Below are 15,440 nucleotides of genomic sequence, written 5' to 3' on the forward strand. Positions count from 1 at the left end.
CATTTCTGGTTTCAAACCAAAATCCACTTTTTTACCGATAATGAGCCACGACAACATTGACACTTTTCAGGAGCAGGTGAGCCAGAACCTTCTGGAATTTAGGCAACAGAACTGGGCCAAGAAAATGCAAACTTTTAAACATAATCTCACCTTTACACAAAGGAGGGCTATACAAGAGCTAGCCGAAGATGACAGTATCGTAATTCGACCCGCCGACAAGGGGGGTAACATTGTCATCATGTCTAGGGAAATGTACGTAGCAGAAGCTACGAGACAACTGAGCGACACCTACACTTACTCTAGATCTAATCGTACAGATTATAACAACAGCATTGTACAGATTTGGGAAAAACTGGGCGAATGGAAGGATAAGGGGTTGATTGAATGGGAGGAATTCTGTTACCTGAAGAAAGATCACCCTATCCTCCCTGTGATGTACCTACTTCCCAAGATACATAAAAATAAGATCAATCCCCCTGGTAGACCCATTATTTCTTCCAGAGGTTGTGTCTTGGAAAATCTATCGCGTTATGCGGATCATTTCCTCAGGGAGTTTGTAATCACTCTCCCTTCGTATGTCAAGGACACAAAAGACTTCTTGGCTAAAATACGTGACGTTAAATGGGAAGATGATTTCTTATTGATAACCATGGATGTCAATTCCCTCTACACTGTCATCAATCATGAACAAGGAACAGAAGCATGCGAAAGATTTCTCAAACGCAGACACATTAGATTTAAAGAGCACACTCTGATGGTACTTGAAATTATCAAATTTTGTTTGAAAAACAACTTCTTTATGTTTGATAATGCAATCTATAAACAATCCCTCGGTACGGCGATGGGGACCAGCTTTGCGCCGAGCTTTGCCAATCTCTTTATGGGAGCATGGGAGGAGGACATCAGGAAGGAAGCCAGTCTACAGCATGATTTCACTAAAGTAAAACTCTGGTTACGTTATATTGACGACTTGTTTGTAATCTGGAAAGGAAGCAAACAAGAAGCCAACAATTTTATCACCAGACTCAACCAGAACAACAACAATCTAACACTCACACATACTACAAGCAATGTGAGGGTTGAGTACCTTGATACATGTGTAGAAATTGCGAACAACAAATTAACAACTATTTTGTTTTGCAAACCTACAGCAGGGAATACGCTTTTACATGCTCTCAGCAGTCACCCCAACACACTCAAATGGAGCATCCCCTACGGGGAACTGCTCCGAGCAAAGAGAAATTGTAGCACAGAGGAAGGTTTCCTAAAAGAACAAAGAACTATGACACAAAGATTTAAAGAAAGAGGATATCCCATGTGGGTTCTCAAAATGGCGATGGACAGGGTTAAAACGATTGACAGAGGTGCAATCCTTGAACCCTCCCCTGAGTCCAATTCACCCATAAATGATGAGAATGTAGAAACCAGGTTGATTCTCACATATAACGGCCACTCAGATAAAATCAAGAAAATGATCTCCCGGAACTGGAAGCTCCTCAAAGGAGATCCTGTCATAGACAAGATGATACCCACACATCCCTCAATAAGTTACAGGAAAGGACGTAGCTTAAAAGACATGCTTGTACATAGTGATTTACCTAGTATGGAAAGAAGCAATACTATTGATCTACAAGGCTTCTATCCCTGTGGACACTGCAAGGCATGCGGCAACAGCCGCTTACGCAAGGAGTTTTGGAACGGTAGTACAAACAGTATGATTCCCATTAAACAGTTCCTCACTTGTAGTAGTACCAACGTAGTCTATGTGCTAGAATGCCCTTGCCAACTGAGCTACGTAGGAAGCACAACACACATGGCTAAGAAACGGGTCCTCGAGCACATGAGGGCAATTACAAATAAGGACCAACAGTACCCCATTGCTCGACATTTTGAGGCAAAACATTTTTCAGATTATACCAAACTGTCCTATTATGTAATTGAAAGAATCTTACCCAATAAGAGAGGAGGTAACAGTACTCTTAAATTGAGACAACGCGAATCACGTCACATAATTGGGATGGGGACTAAATATCCGAACGGCCATAATATTGATGAGGAGATGGCAATACACCTACATGGGGACTAAAGGGATAGCAATTTTCCATAGACACTGATCACATGTAAGAACAGAATGGATACTCCAAGGAGGGTGATCCATGAGGGAGGTTGTATTGAGGCCCAGCTAGGACCAAGACGAATGGTTTATATAACTAATGTTTTATATTTTGATTGTCTGTTGAATGTCTATTGTAATTGGAGTCAACTGACCCTGTGTTTCTCTTTTACAGGAAGAAAGGAAGGGACTATGTCTCGGGCCTGCGACACAGGATCCCTACCCTTTTCTTCCCATGCTGCTCTCCAGTGGACAGATAAGACCAATTCTATTTTAACTTTATTTTTGGGACACTTTTGAATTTATTTTGATTTTGGTTAAGGATGCACCTACGGACCAATATGTTACTATACAATTCAATGTAATTAATTTTTTCTGGGCCTAATAGAGACAATGCAAGGTAACCGACACAGCTGGACGGGGCAGGTGTGATAGGCTGTCTAGTTATACTTCAGTTAGATCTGTGACACAAGGGATGGAGCGATTTATTTGCAATATACAAGGACACCCAGCAACACAAGTTTTAACTGACATTTAGGTGGCAGTATAGTATAGCCAAATGTCCCGGCAATAGCTGTATACACATCACTAACATGATCGGTGGCCACTTTGGGAATATGTTGCACCATTAAGGAGCAAAACAGATTGTGTCCAATCATAGACGCGCTCCTAATATGGCATACGACATTACAATGCGTGATGCCACCCAATCACAGAGAGAAATCAACCACACGGCGCAATTTAGTCCCGAGGGTGCCACTAATGTTCATCCAATATTTGTTCAACATGTCTGTATAAGCCAGCCAACTATGCCCTAGAACCAAGCTCACTAGAAGCGAGTAACGACATGGCAATGCGGAACGCTATTTAAACACAGAGAGTAATCAAGCTCACTAGGAGCGAGTTACAGATTTTCCATTTAAAAACAAGTAAATTGCAAAGTAGGCTCTGCTACAGTATACGAGTTGCTTTTACCGTTGTGTAATGGCGCCCATAAAGTATTGCCTTTTGTTAAAAATTCACTGTTCCAAAATGGCGCTGTAAAACCTTTGCAATAGTCCTCTTTCGATGTCCATGGTTGTACGAATAATGTATGTATACGATGGTCCGGGAGCATAACGGTGTGTGAGCAAGCCCGTTGAGGGTGAAACGCGTCACGTTGGGTTTATGAAGTAATAAACCCCCTTGAAGCAACTTGGACGGTGTGGTGTCTTTTTCCCTGACCTGAGAGCACAGTTGGAACTCCGTTTTGCAAGGATATAATTACCGGGTTACTCCACCGGCGCTGTGCCACCCCTCGGAGGGCTACGCTTTCCGACAGGAGTACATCGTTATTGGATATATATATATATATATATGTATATATATATATATATATGTACATATATATATATATATATATGGCAACGGGAGAATAAACACATCTTAAAAGCACCTACTTGGGTCCGTGTCCGTACTGCGGAGCTATCTTCGTTATGCAGCAGAAAAAACGCTATATATTTTTATATATATATATATATATATATATATATATATATATATATATATATATATATATATATATATATATTACCTACTGGCGGTCGCCAGTAGGTAGTTATAATTAGGACCACGTTTCCATAGGAAATCCGCAACATTCTATTTTGAATAACTTTGGCGCCGGTCGACGAATCCTCGCGAATTTTTCAAAATAGGTGGGGCGCTACGCTCCGCTCCTTCCCTGAAAGTCTCGGGGGGATTCGTCAAGCGGGGGCTGAGATAAAAGGGGGGTCCCAAAACGCGTTTTTCCCATGCATTTTTCCATAGGACCTTTAGACAGGGCTACAGCCCGAACGGCTGAACAGAATTACTAGAAATTTGGCAGAGAGGTAGTCCTCAGGTCAAGGAAGTGCCTTTTGTAGGTTTGGTGTAAATCTGTTCAGTAGATTCTGAGAAAATAGCCTTTAAATCAATATATATATCTGAGCCAGCTTACGGTGCGCTTACGGTACGCTTACCGTACGCGTACGGTGGCGTGCGCGAGCGCGATTCTGATAGGCTCTTAGATCTTAGTAAACATTCGAATCGGCCGAAACCAGGAAGCGGCGGCCGCCATTTTCTCTCTCGCACTGAGAGTGATGTTTAAAATATAAAGCACAAAAACATGTAAAGGGGCTGTTTAGACAGCTCCCACACACATAGCAATGTTGAGGGAGTCCCCAAAGATCCCCCAAGGCCAAAAACGGATTTTTCATTTTTTCGCTAATTTCGCCGATTACGCTTACCGTACGCGTACGGTAAAAAATTATCAAAAAAAAAAAATTATCCACACTCTCCCCACCCTGTGTGCAATTGGTGCCCGAAGGGCACCAATTGTGCATGGCTTATTAAACATGAGTTAAACTAAAATATTTAAAAAAAATAATAATAAAAAAAAAAATTATCCACACTCTCTCCACCCCGTGTGCAAATGGTGCCCGAAGGGCACCATTTGTGCATGGCTTATAACAGATACGAAAAATTAAAATATTACCTTTCAAAACGAAGTGCATCATATATCCTCCATGTGCGCACGGTGCGCGAAGCGCATCGCGCGTACATGGCCCATCTAGCGTAAGTTTGTACGTTATAGTTAGTGCAGGCAACTATGGTTTTTTAAGTGAATTTGCAATGTTTTTTAAATGCTAATTCCTAACTATAACGTGTGTGAAACCTATGGTTTTTTAAGTGAATTTGTACGGTTTTTTAAATGCTAAGTTATGTATTTATTAATATTTATATTTTTTTAAGGTTTTTCACCGTGCACGCACCATGCGCGCACGCTTTGGGCACAAGGTGCGCTGCGCGCGCCGTGCGCGCAAGTTGCGCGCACCCCACGATTTTTAAGAAAAATATAAAATGTTTATTTCACCCATGGGGGTCCTTCTGTGACCCCCTGACAAAGGCTAGGGGGTCAGGAACTCTCTTCCCTGCCCCCTTTTCACGTTTTCCACCTTTTTTCCCCCTTTCCTTTTCAGTGCGAGAGACAAAATGGCGGCCGACACTTCCTGATTTCGACCGATTCGAATGTTGACTGACATCTAACAACCAATCAGAATTTCGCTCGCGCACGGCACGTATAGATATTTATATGCTTTTAAATGCTATTTTCTCAGGAAATACTGAACAAATTGACACCAGACCTGCAAAAGGCACTTCCCTGACCTGAAGACTACCTCTCTGCCAAATTTCAAGTAATTCTGTTCAGCCGTTCGGGCTGTACCTTCGACTAAAGGTCCTATGGAAAAATGGATGGGGAAAATGCGTTTTGGGACCCCCCTTTTTTATCGGCCCCCGCTTGACGAATCACCCCGAGACCTTCAGGGTAGGAGCTGAGTGGAGCGCCCCATTAGTTTTGAAAATTTCGCGAAGATTCGTCAACCGGCGCCAAAGTTATTCAAAATAGAATTTTTAGATTTCCTATGGAAACACGGTCCTAACTATAACTATCTACTGGCGACCGCCAGTAGATAATATATATCAATCATTATATATTGATATATATATATATATATATATCAATCATTAAGGTACATAGAAGCGGAGTTAAGCTCAGTAAATCTATACTTACCTATATTCACTGAAAAAACCATAGGTTTCAGGGGTGTTATAGTTAGCTGGACTTTTCACTTGTACAAAACCATTGAAATTCCCCCGTTATAGTTAGTTCAGCTAACTATAACTCGCGCGCCCGCAATGCACTGCTGATGACGTCACATATTACATCACTCATGACATGGTCAGTGACATCACTCATGACATCACTGATGACATCTCAAATGACATCACTGATGACATCACTGATGACATCATCCAGTGAATGTGTGTTTTTCTGAAAATTAAATATGTTTTATATATGTATATCTCAAGGTCGATGGAAGAATAAATGGGTATATAAGTGTCTAAATGGATGATTTGTTTTTGAAAAATTGATTGTGTAACTGACTGATTAAGTGTATCATAGTGAATACATGGCTTAGTGAGTAATGTTTAAATATGTAAATATCTGTATCAGTCTCTCACTTTGTGTATAAGTGGCTGCATGGGTTGGTGAGTAGCTACATGGGTGTCTATATAGGTTATTAGTTGGTTTTTTGAGTATCAGTCTGAGTGTCTGCATGGTTCGGTGGGGGGTATTACGTAGTGCATAGGTACATGAATGAGTGACTCACTGTTTGGATGTGTTGAACACAGCATGTGTGCAGGACTGTATGGGTGGATGAGTGTGTGTATGGGTGTGTTAGTGAGTGAATGACTGTCTCAATAGTGTCTTTATGAGTAACTACATATGTTTTAAACTAGTATATGTGACTATTGGTGTATATATGTGAGTATATGTGAGAGTGAGAGATTGAAAGAGTTCCTGTATGAATAAGTATGTGTTTCTATAAGTGATTGTTTAAAAGACTAAGTATGTGTAAGTTTCCGTAGAAGTAAGTGTGGTGGTGTGTGTATATAACTGTATATGCAAGTAAATGTATGTTTGATTCTTTATTAGCATGAGTGACTATGTGTGTGAGTAACTCTATGGATGAATGGCATTGTGTAACAGGATGTATAGGTGCATGAGTACATATGATGAGTGAGTACATGTATGAGTGACTGTATAGGACTGTTGGTGAATGAGTGGATGTGTATGTGGATCTTAGAATTACTGAAGAGGTTGTTGTAACTGGTATTGGTATGTCCATTGTTTTGAAAATTGTAGTCTCTATTTTTGAATGTGTGTATCAAAGGTTATATTAGGGTGAGAGGAGGTCTGCCACTCTATCACAAGGATGATGTCATCAGTGATGTCATCAGTGATGTCATTTGAGATGTCATCAGTGATGTCATGAGTGATGTCACTGACCATGTCATGAGTGATGTAATATGTGACGTCATCAGCAGTGCATTGCGGGCGCGCGAGTTATAGTTAGCTGAACTAACTATAACGGGGGAATTTCAATGGTTTTGTACAAGTGAAAAGTCCAGCTAACTATAACACCCCTGAAACCTATGGTTTTTTCAGTGAATTTCTGAGGTTTTTTAAATGCTAATTCCTAACTATAACGTGCCTGAAACCTATGGTTTTTTCTGTGAATTTCAAAGGTTTTTTAAATGCTAATTTCTAACTATGCCTACAGAGATAGGACATGTGAAGAAAGAAGAAAAAATGCACAGAAAGAAACACAAGAAGTGCAGAAAGAAGCAACAGAAGTCCTCAAATACGAAGATAAGTGCAGGAAGAAGGATAACGTGCAGAAAGAACAAAAAGAAGAGCAGAAAGAAGCCTTGTTGCAAAATCATCCTGTACCCTCAACTTTTTCAGACGGATACTGGTGGTAACTGAGTCTGACTAGCCAGTCCTAGAGCCAGTGCTATGTTAAAAGACACTTAGAATACAGTGAAAACACCTACATACACAAGGGAACATTATGCGTTGGGGTCCCCCTGTGATTAGCATGACCTCCTCTGTAAGCCCCTAGTACATAATAGGGCATGGGGATTAAAACTACCTCTTAAAACAGGCCACAGGGCGTTTTTGCACACGTTAACTCAGGCCCTGTCCCCTCCCTTCACCACTGTGTAAACACGCCCTGTGTCCATTTTTAGTTGGGAGATTAAGTTCATTTGAATCCTGAGGGTCCCTAGGGTCCAACTAGCCCACTAGGTACCTCCAGTAAATGCCACAGAGCTGTGTTGCAGAGAGGTGTAAAAAGTGGCACGGCCTGGACCACCTCCTTGCAATGCAGCTCAGTGGCGCTTACTGGAAGCACTTGGTGGGCTAGTTAGCCCCCAGGGGCCCTCAGTATTGAAGGGAAATTATATCCCCAATTTAAAACGTACCATAGTGCGTGTTTGCACACGTCACCTCAGGCCCCGTCCACTCCCTTCACCACTGTGTAAACGCGCCCTGTGGCTGTTCTAAGTTGAGAGATTAAGTCCCCTTGAATCCTAAGGGTCCCTAGGGTCAAACTAGACCACTAGGTACCTCCAGTAAGCGCCACAGAGCTGCGCTGCAGAGAGGTGTAAAAAGGGGCTTGGCCTCAGAACACCTGTCTGCAGCGCAGCTCCCTGGCGCATACTGGAGATGCCTGTTGGGGGCGCGTTTGCAGAGTGCTGCACGGAGGGGGCATGGCCTCCGGCACGATGCCAGTCTTTTATTTATTTTAATTTTTTAAGAAGGGGGGCTGTGTGGTTCCCCTTCTTATTCTAATTTATTGGCCCTGATGACCCCATCCCCCAGGGCCTGTCTCCTAATTATATTTTTTTGACCCCAATCCCTAGGGCCGGCCACTGTTTTTTATTATTTTAAAAAAATATTTATTTATAGACACACCTAGGACATGCTGGACAAACCGTACGTACCTATCACCATGACGATTTGCGGGATATTCATTAAAAGGCGACTGCATGCAATGAATCCACGTGGAATGTATTTACACTACTAGTGAAGCTCTGACATGTCTGATGCCCTACCGTGCCTAATCCCGGTAGACACCCCTGTCGTTTATTTATACAAACATGGGTAGCTATTGACGGGCACATTTAATACACATGCACACCAAGCCATTCAAAGGGGATTCGACAAAAATTCGACCAAAACTATGCAAGAAACCCCCCTCACGGTTAATAAAACACACATCCACTGCCGGATGTGTAATACTTTTTATTTTACTCTCTGGAAAGGGGACGAACATCACTTGAGAGTCACAGCGCGCTCCTGACAGAGCCCAATGCTGTGTTACACCCACCATTGCCTGCCGAGTGCCACACACCTCTGTGTTGTATTCCACTAGCTAGTGCATATGCTATGACACTCTCTAGCCCATGTGCACTGTAACACCACCCCGTGAATATGTCATGCCACACTTGTCTTCGCACGGGTTATATTGCCCCATCTAACGTGCCTTCCTCGATGCCTATGTTATAACGCACAGTGCTATGCCATACATATTACAATCTGCGATCCATATCTGTGTCACAGTGCATATGCAACGTTACACTCCCCAGCACATATTTTATATTACAACTTTAGAGACTAGTTAGGTTACACAACACTGCCCTGTGCATATTACACTCCGAGGCGCATATCGCATAGCACGCGCTAGTGCCTGTGCTATCTCGCGCTCTCCAATGAATCTGTCATTGCGCACAATGTATTGCATATTATATTTCACGCCCGGTTCATCTTATATCACACTTTTTGGTGCATAGTTTATACCATACACTATATCTAGTTTTCATTTTCAATCGTGCTCTCAGGACTATGTTCTATATAACACTGTGTTCACCTACCCTTTTCACGGGCATTACATTTTGCGATAGGGGGTGGAGGGTCAGGGGGTGTTTCTGCCAAGTGAGCCCGGAGTCACAGTCACAAACGTCCTCTTCTTCCTGAATAAAAGTGAGATTATGCTGCATACTTGTTCATATTTTAAGTAGTTCGCACAGACTCAATGTTTTAAAAACAATAAAGTTCCTAATACCCGCCTTCTCTGAACAGTTAGCTTGCTGCCCCATCCCCCTCCTCCCTATCCTCTGTTGTGTGAATCCATGGAATAGCCTCCTCCCTCCTGCCATGCATGGTCTGATGTGCTGCCACTGCCCTCAATTTAGTATGATGTACCAGTCCACTCCTCCTGCCCTCCATTGCCCAATTCTATGCCCCATCATTGACCTCCTGCTTAAACTCTGTGCTTAGCTTGCTGCCCCTATTCTCCTTCCCCCTGCCCTCCGATGTCTTTGTGCATGCCCCTGCTCCATCCTTTTTGCCCACCATGTCCCATGGACCTGCCACTCCTATCTACTCTGAGTGTTCTGTTGAGCTGCCACTCCCCTCCCACCTGCCTAGCATTGTCAGATGACTGTAACCTGTCCCTGCCACCTCCACCCTGCCTGTCCACATGCCATGCCCCTATCCTCTTCCTCCTGTCCTACATGGTCCATTGTACTGCCACACCCTTCTGCCCTCCCTGGTCTGTTGTGCTGCAACTGCTCCTCCTGCCTGCCCCGTGTGGTCTGTTGTGAGGTCCCTTCCCCTGAACTTTCTTGTCTGTGCACAGGTCCTGACCCTCCCTTCTATCCTCCATCGTCCTTTGTGCATGCCCCTGCACCCTCCTTCTTGCCCATCATAGCCATTGGTCTTCTGTGCTGCCATGGCCCCTCCCACCTTCCCTGTGTGGTCAGTTAGCTGCCCCTGACCCCCTCCCACCTTCCCTCCATGGTCTGTGTGTATGCCATCACAGTCTCACTGTTGCTCTTCATGGTGTGTCTTGCTTCTAGTGCCCATCCTGCCTGACCTCCATGGCTATCTTGCTGCTCCTGCCCTGCCCCCTTGCCCCCAGCCCTCTGTTTACATGTGAAGACCCCTACTCCCTCCCTCCTGGCTTGTCTGTTCCATTGTAATGCCCCTGATCCGTCCCTACTGCCCTTTATGGTCTGTAATGCTGCAGCTTTCTCTCCTGTCTGTCCATTATGGTCAGCTAGCTACCATTGCGTGTAGCCCCTCTGTTCTCTGTTGTCCATGTGCATGGTCCTGTCCCCTCCCTCTTGCTTTCTATGGATTGTTGTGCTGCACTCCCGTCCTGCATGCCCTGTGTGGTGTATTGTGCTGCTGCAAACCCTGATGCCTGCCCTGCAGGGACAGTTTGGTGCACCTCTCCATGTCCCTCTTGTCCTCTGTTATCCAAGTCCATGTCCCTATCCCATTTCCTTCCATGATCCAATGTACCATACTTGCGAACATTTTGAACTTGGTAAGAGGGAGATTTTGAAAAAAAACTGGGGTATTGATTTTCCCCTTTGAGTTACATTGAAAAAGAGGATATTGTAGACAGGAGACAGATCAAATAAAGCCCATTTGAGCTTAAAAACATTGGACGTTTCCTGGCTGAATCGGGTCTGTTGGCATGTATGGTTGTACTACCATTGCCTCTTCCTTCTGCCCACAATGGTCTATTACATTGCCACAGCCTTGAAGGAGGGTAGATTTTGTATCACAGGGGGCCCCTGGCCCGTTCTGTCCACACCTGAAGTATGAGACCCTTGTCCTTGCCCTGCCAGCCGCATTTGTAGGCCGTATTAAATTGACCAGCGGGTCCTGTGTTGCTATATAATTATCCTGAGACATCCTTACCACTCAGCCAGCATAAAACCCCTGTGTAGGCCCTTCTGTTCAATATGTAGGCCTCTTTGTTAAATTGACCATAGCTCTGCAATTTTAGTGTATAGCAGTCTGAAGGCAGGTCTGCGAGGCCTTCTGCTCCAAACTAGTAGCCCCCACCCTACCCGAGTGCTCCGTGCTCGGTATCAAAGTTCAACATCCCACTGAAGCTGTCGACATACAGTAGGCTGCATCCTGGACTGGTACTTGCTTCCTGGGCAGGTTTCCCGCTTTTAAGGAAGTGGCAACCGCAGAGCGTCAAGTTAGGAGAACTGAGGAGATTTTGTACATGAATATATTGAATTCCCGTACAATACCCATTATTTTCTGCTTGCTCTATGGAACTTACGATAAGCGATTGGCCTGAGAGACTGACCTTTTCACCCAGTCCATTGTCAGCATTAAGTGGGTAAATGACGAAATGTCTGGTAAAATCTGCAGACGAAGCTTTTGGGTAGCATACGTAGGTAGATGTAGCGTGCAAAGGAGCCCACAAAATGATATAAAAAGGGAGCACCCACAGATATCGACGGACTACCTCGCCGTCTGTATGTAGGTTAACAGGCTGTGCAGGTTTTCCCCAAGAGCTGGGAGCTCTTGTCTTCCTTTGCTTAAAATGTCTTGCTCTGCTTTGCTTGAAGTATCTTATTCTATTTTACCTATATGAAATGTCATGTTATGTTTAACCATTGTTCTCTTTACTTTTGCATTTAAAAGATTTTGTATTGTAATTGCAGGAATGCTTGCTCTAAGAGTAAACGTGAGTGTTCCTAGGTAACATTTTCCTTGGTGTAACTTGTTTCTCATGATGCATTTATAGATGTGTTTTCTCTCTCTCTCTGTCAGTACATTAATTGAGATACAGAGAATATCATGACAGCTGTATGATTATCTGGATTCTGTATTTTGTACTTTATGTCTCTATTCTGCGGTTTCTTTGAAGTTGTATCTTCTCATTAAACTGCCATTGTATTCTGCCACCAATTCCATGTCTCATATGTCTGTTTTCTTCATTTTTGGAGCAAGCGTTCCTAGGCACCCCGGCTCAAATTAAGGTGCCCCTTTTGTCCCTGACTCACTCTGCTGCTCAGTTCTGTGGTGGCTCCCGGGGCTCTGGGGACCGCCTCTAGCTTCCTTGACCCGTAATAGATCTTCCCTCCAACAGCCTCTCTTGCAAGTCCTGTATTGTTGGTTTGTTGCCCCTGCCCCCCTTTCCACTGCCCTCCATAGTCTGTTGTGCTTCCACGGCCCTTCCTGCCTGCTCAGTGTGGTTAAATTGTTGCCTTTGCACTCTCCTACCTGCCTTCAATTTTCAGAGTCCGTGCCCCTGGCCTTTGCCTCTCAACAGTATCCCAATGAACAACTAGATTGCTAACATTCTATATTTATTACAAAAGTGTGGAACGCCTGACATCATCTTGATGTAATCAAAACTGTAATACCTAGAGCATTTCCTTTAGAAATTACATATATGAGAGGGTCTTATTGGCATCAAAATTATGGTTAGTGCTCTAAAAGACTAAAATAAGGACATTTTGTCTGAGTTTTCAAATAGCGACAAAGCACTTTTAAATTATTTGTTATCTTTATGTTTTTTTATCCAGTTGACCACTTGATTAAATGTTGCACTTAGGGGAGAGGATGTGGTGTTACTTCCAGAACTGCAGACTTTGCAACTGGGGAACCAGGTTGAAGTTTCTGCTTCAGCTCGACATTCTGTGATTCTGGTCAAATCACTTAGTCTCCCCATGTCTACAACCAAAATGAATATGTGCTTGTGTGATGTAACCAATGCTCATGTAAAGCACTCCAATACCTGACAAGTCTGCACTATATAACACTGCAAAAACACTAAATAATAAGTGTTTTGCACACTTCTGTCATTGGGCTATATTTGGGCTACATCTGGGTGATTTTGGGCTACATTTGGGCTCTTTTGTCTCCGGTGGCCATCTTGGGAGATTTATTTGTTATGAAGTTTCCTAATTTCCTCATGTACTGCAGTCTCCTCAGTAGGAAATGCTTTCAGTTTTTTACGTTGATTCCATCATGAAGGTATTCAGATATGTCACACATTTGCCATAAATTCTGAATGTTAGCACTCTAGTTGCTCATTAGATCACTGTAGTAAAACTACTGTTCACCATGGAAGTCTGCTCCTGGTATTAAAAGTGCATGTTTCAGTCTGCATGTCAGAATTTTTTAATGAAATAGAAGAGGATTTGAGAAGTCACTCAAAATGTGCCCTCATTTTCTTTCTTCAGCATTAATGATAATTTCTATGGCAAAATGAACCCCCTCATTGTGTTCCTTTTTAAATTAAATGTTTTAAGTGTTACCAGTTTATTCCAATCAAGATGGCTTCAGGTGTGCCATACTTTTGTCATAATGAAGACAGTAAGCGCTCTAGTTGTTTTTAAGAACATTCTGGGACATTCTGTCATTGGGCTATACTTGGGCTACATCTGGGTGATATTTGGGCTACATTTGGGCTCTTTTGTCTCTGGTGGCCATCTTGGGAGACTTATTTGTTATGAAGTTTCCTAATTTCCTCATTTACTGCAGTCTCCTCAGTAGGAAATACTTTCAGTTTTTTACTTTGATTCCATCAAGAAGGCATTCAGATGTGTCACACATTTGCCATAAATTCAGAATGTTATCACTCTTTTTGCTCATTAGATCACTGTAGTAAAGCTACTGCTCACCAGGGAAAACTGCTGCTGGTATTGAAAGTTCATGTTTCAGTCTGCATGTCAGAATTTTTTAATGAAATAGAAGAGGATTTGAGAAGTCACTCAAAATGTGCCCTAATTTTTCTTTCTGCAGCACTAATCATACTTTTTATGGAAAAATGAACCCCCTCATTTTGTTCCTTTTGAAATTAAATGTTTTAAGAGTTACCACTTTATTCCAAGCAAGATGGCTTCAGGTGTGCCATACGTTTATCATAGGTAGGACTGTTAGCGCTCTAGTAGTTCTTTGGAACACTCTGGGAAGCTGCAGTAGAACACAAAGGAATCAACTGACAGTCTCTGCCCTTGTTGGATGTACATGTTTTACTGAGAATGTCAGACTTCATTCTCACATGACTGAGAAAGATAATGTGAATTTACAGAAAATAAGCTCTCAGTTTAGCTTATAGATCCCCTTCCAAACCTCTGTGGTAAAAGCATGAGAAAATATTTTTCTCTCAATCATGATATCCCAGCAGAAGGCTTTTTCACATGGTGAAATCACCTTAGAACATACCACAATTCCTAAAATGAGTATGGTACCATCAACAAATGATTTATAATGTAACTAAAGTCTTAAAACCTTCTATTAACTGCAATGCTTTTTAATGAGGTGCTATCATGTATATTGGTCCCAAGATGGCTGCCAACACTTCTTGGATGAAGTGCTGACAGCCAATCAGATCTCAGGATGAGATGTGTGGTTAGGCTCCGCCCACATATATATATGCTTTTAAATGCTATTTTCTCAGGAAATACTGAACAGATTTACACCAAACCTACAAAAGGCACTTCCTTGACATGAGGACTACCTCTCTGCCAATTTTCAAGTAAATCTGTTCAGCCGTTCGGGCTGTAGCCCTGTCTAAAGGTCCTATGGAAAAATGCATGGGAAAAACGCGTTTTGGGACCCCCCTTTTATCTCAGCCCCCGCTTGACGAATCCCCCCGAGACTTTCAGGGTAGGAGCGGAGCGTAGCGCCCCACCTATTTTGAAAAATTCGCGAGGATTCGTCGACCGGCGCCAAAGTTATTCAAAATAGAATGTTGCGGATTTCCTATGGAAAAGGGGTCCTAACTATAACTACCTACTGGCGACCGCCAGTAGGTAATATACTTATATTCAGAATATTTTAGTCATCGATATTTAGTCTACGGTATTTTGGAAAATTAATATTATTTCCTAAAGGAAATTCTGACATGCAGCCGAAAAGTGAATCTCAAACCAAGAGGTACCGAAAAAAGGGTGAACCCAACTGTTCCAGTCTCTCTGAACCAAACAAGCAGTCATCAGGAGCTTAACTGGGTGATTAGTCAGTGCGAGGACGCAATGATGAGCACTTTGAGTCATCCTTGCCAGGCAGTGCCTGGAGGCACATAACATCCGTCATGAGCCTGGTTATCTGTTGATAAGGGTTCACCAATCAGAA

The sequence above is a fragment of the Triturus cristatus genome, chromosome 7 (assembly GCF_964204655.1).
Source record: "Triturus cristatus chromosome 7, aTriCri1.1, whole genome shotgun sequence".
NCBI classification, from domain to species: Eukaryota; Metazoa; Chordata; class Amphibia; order Caudata; family Salamandridae; genus Triturus; species Triturus cristatus.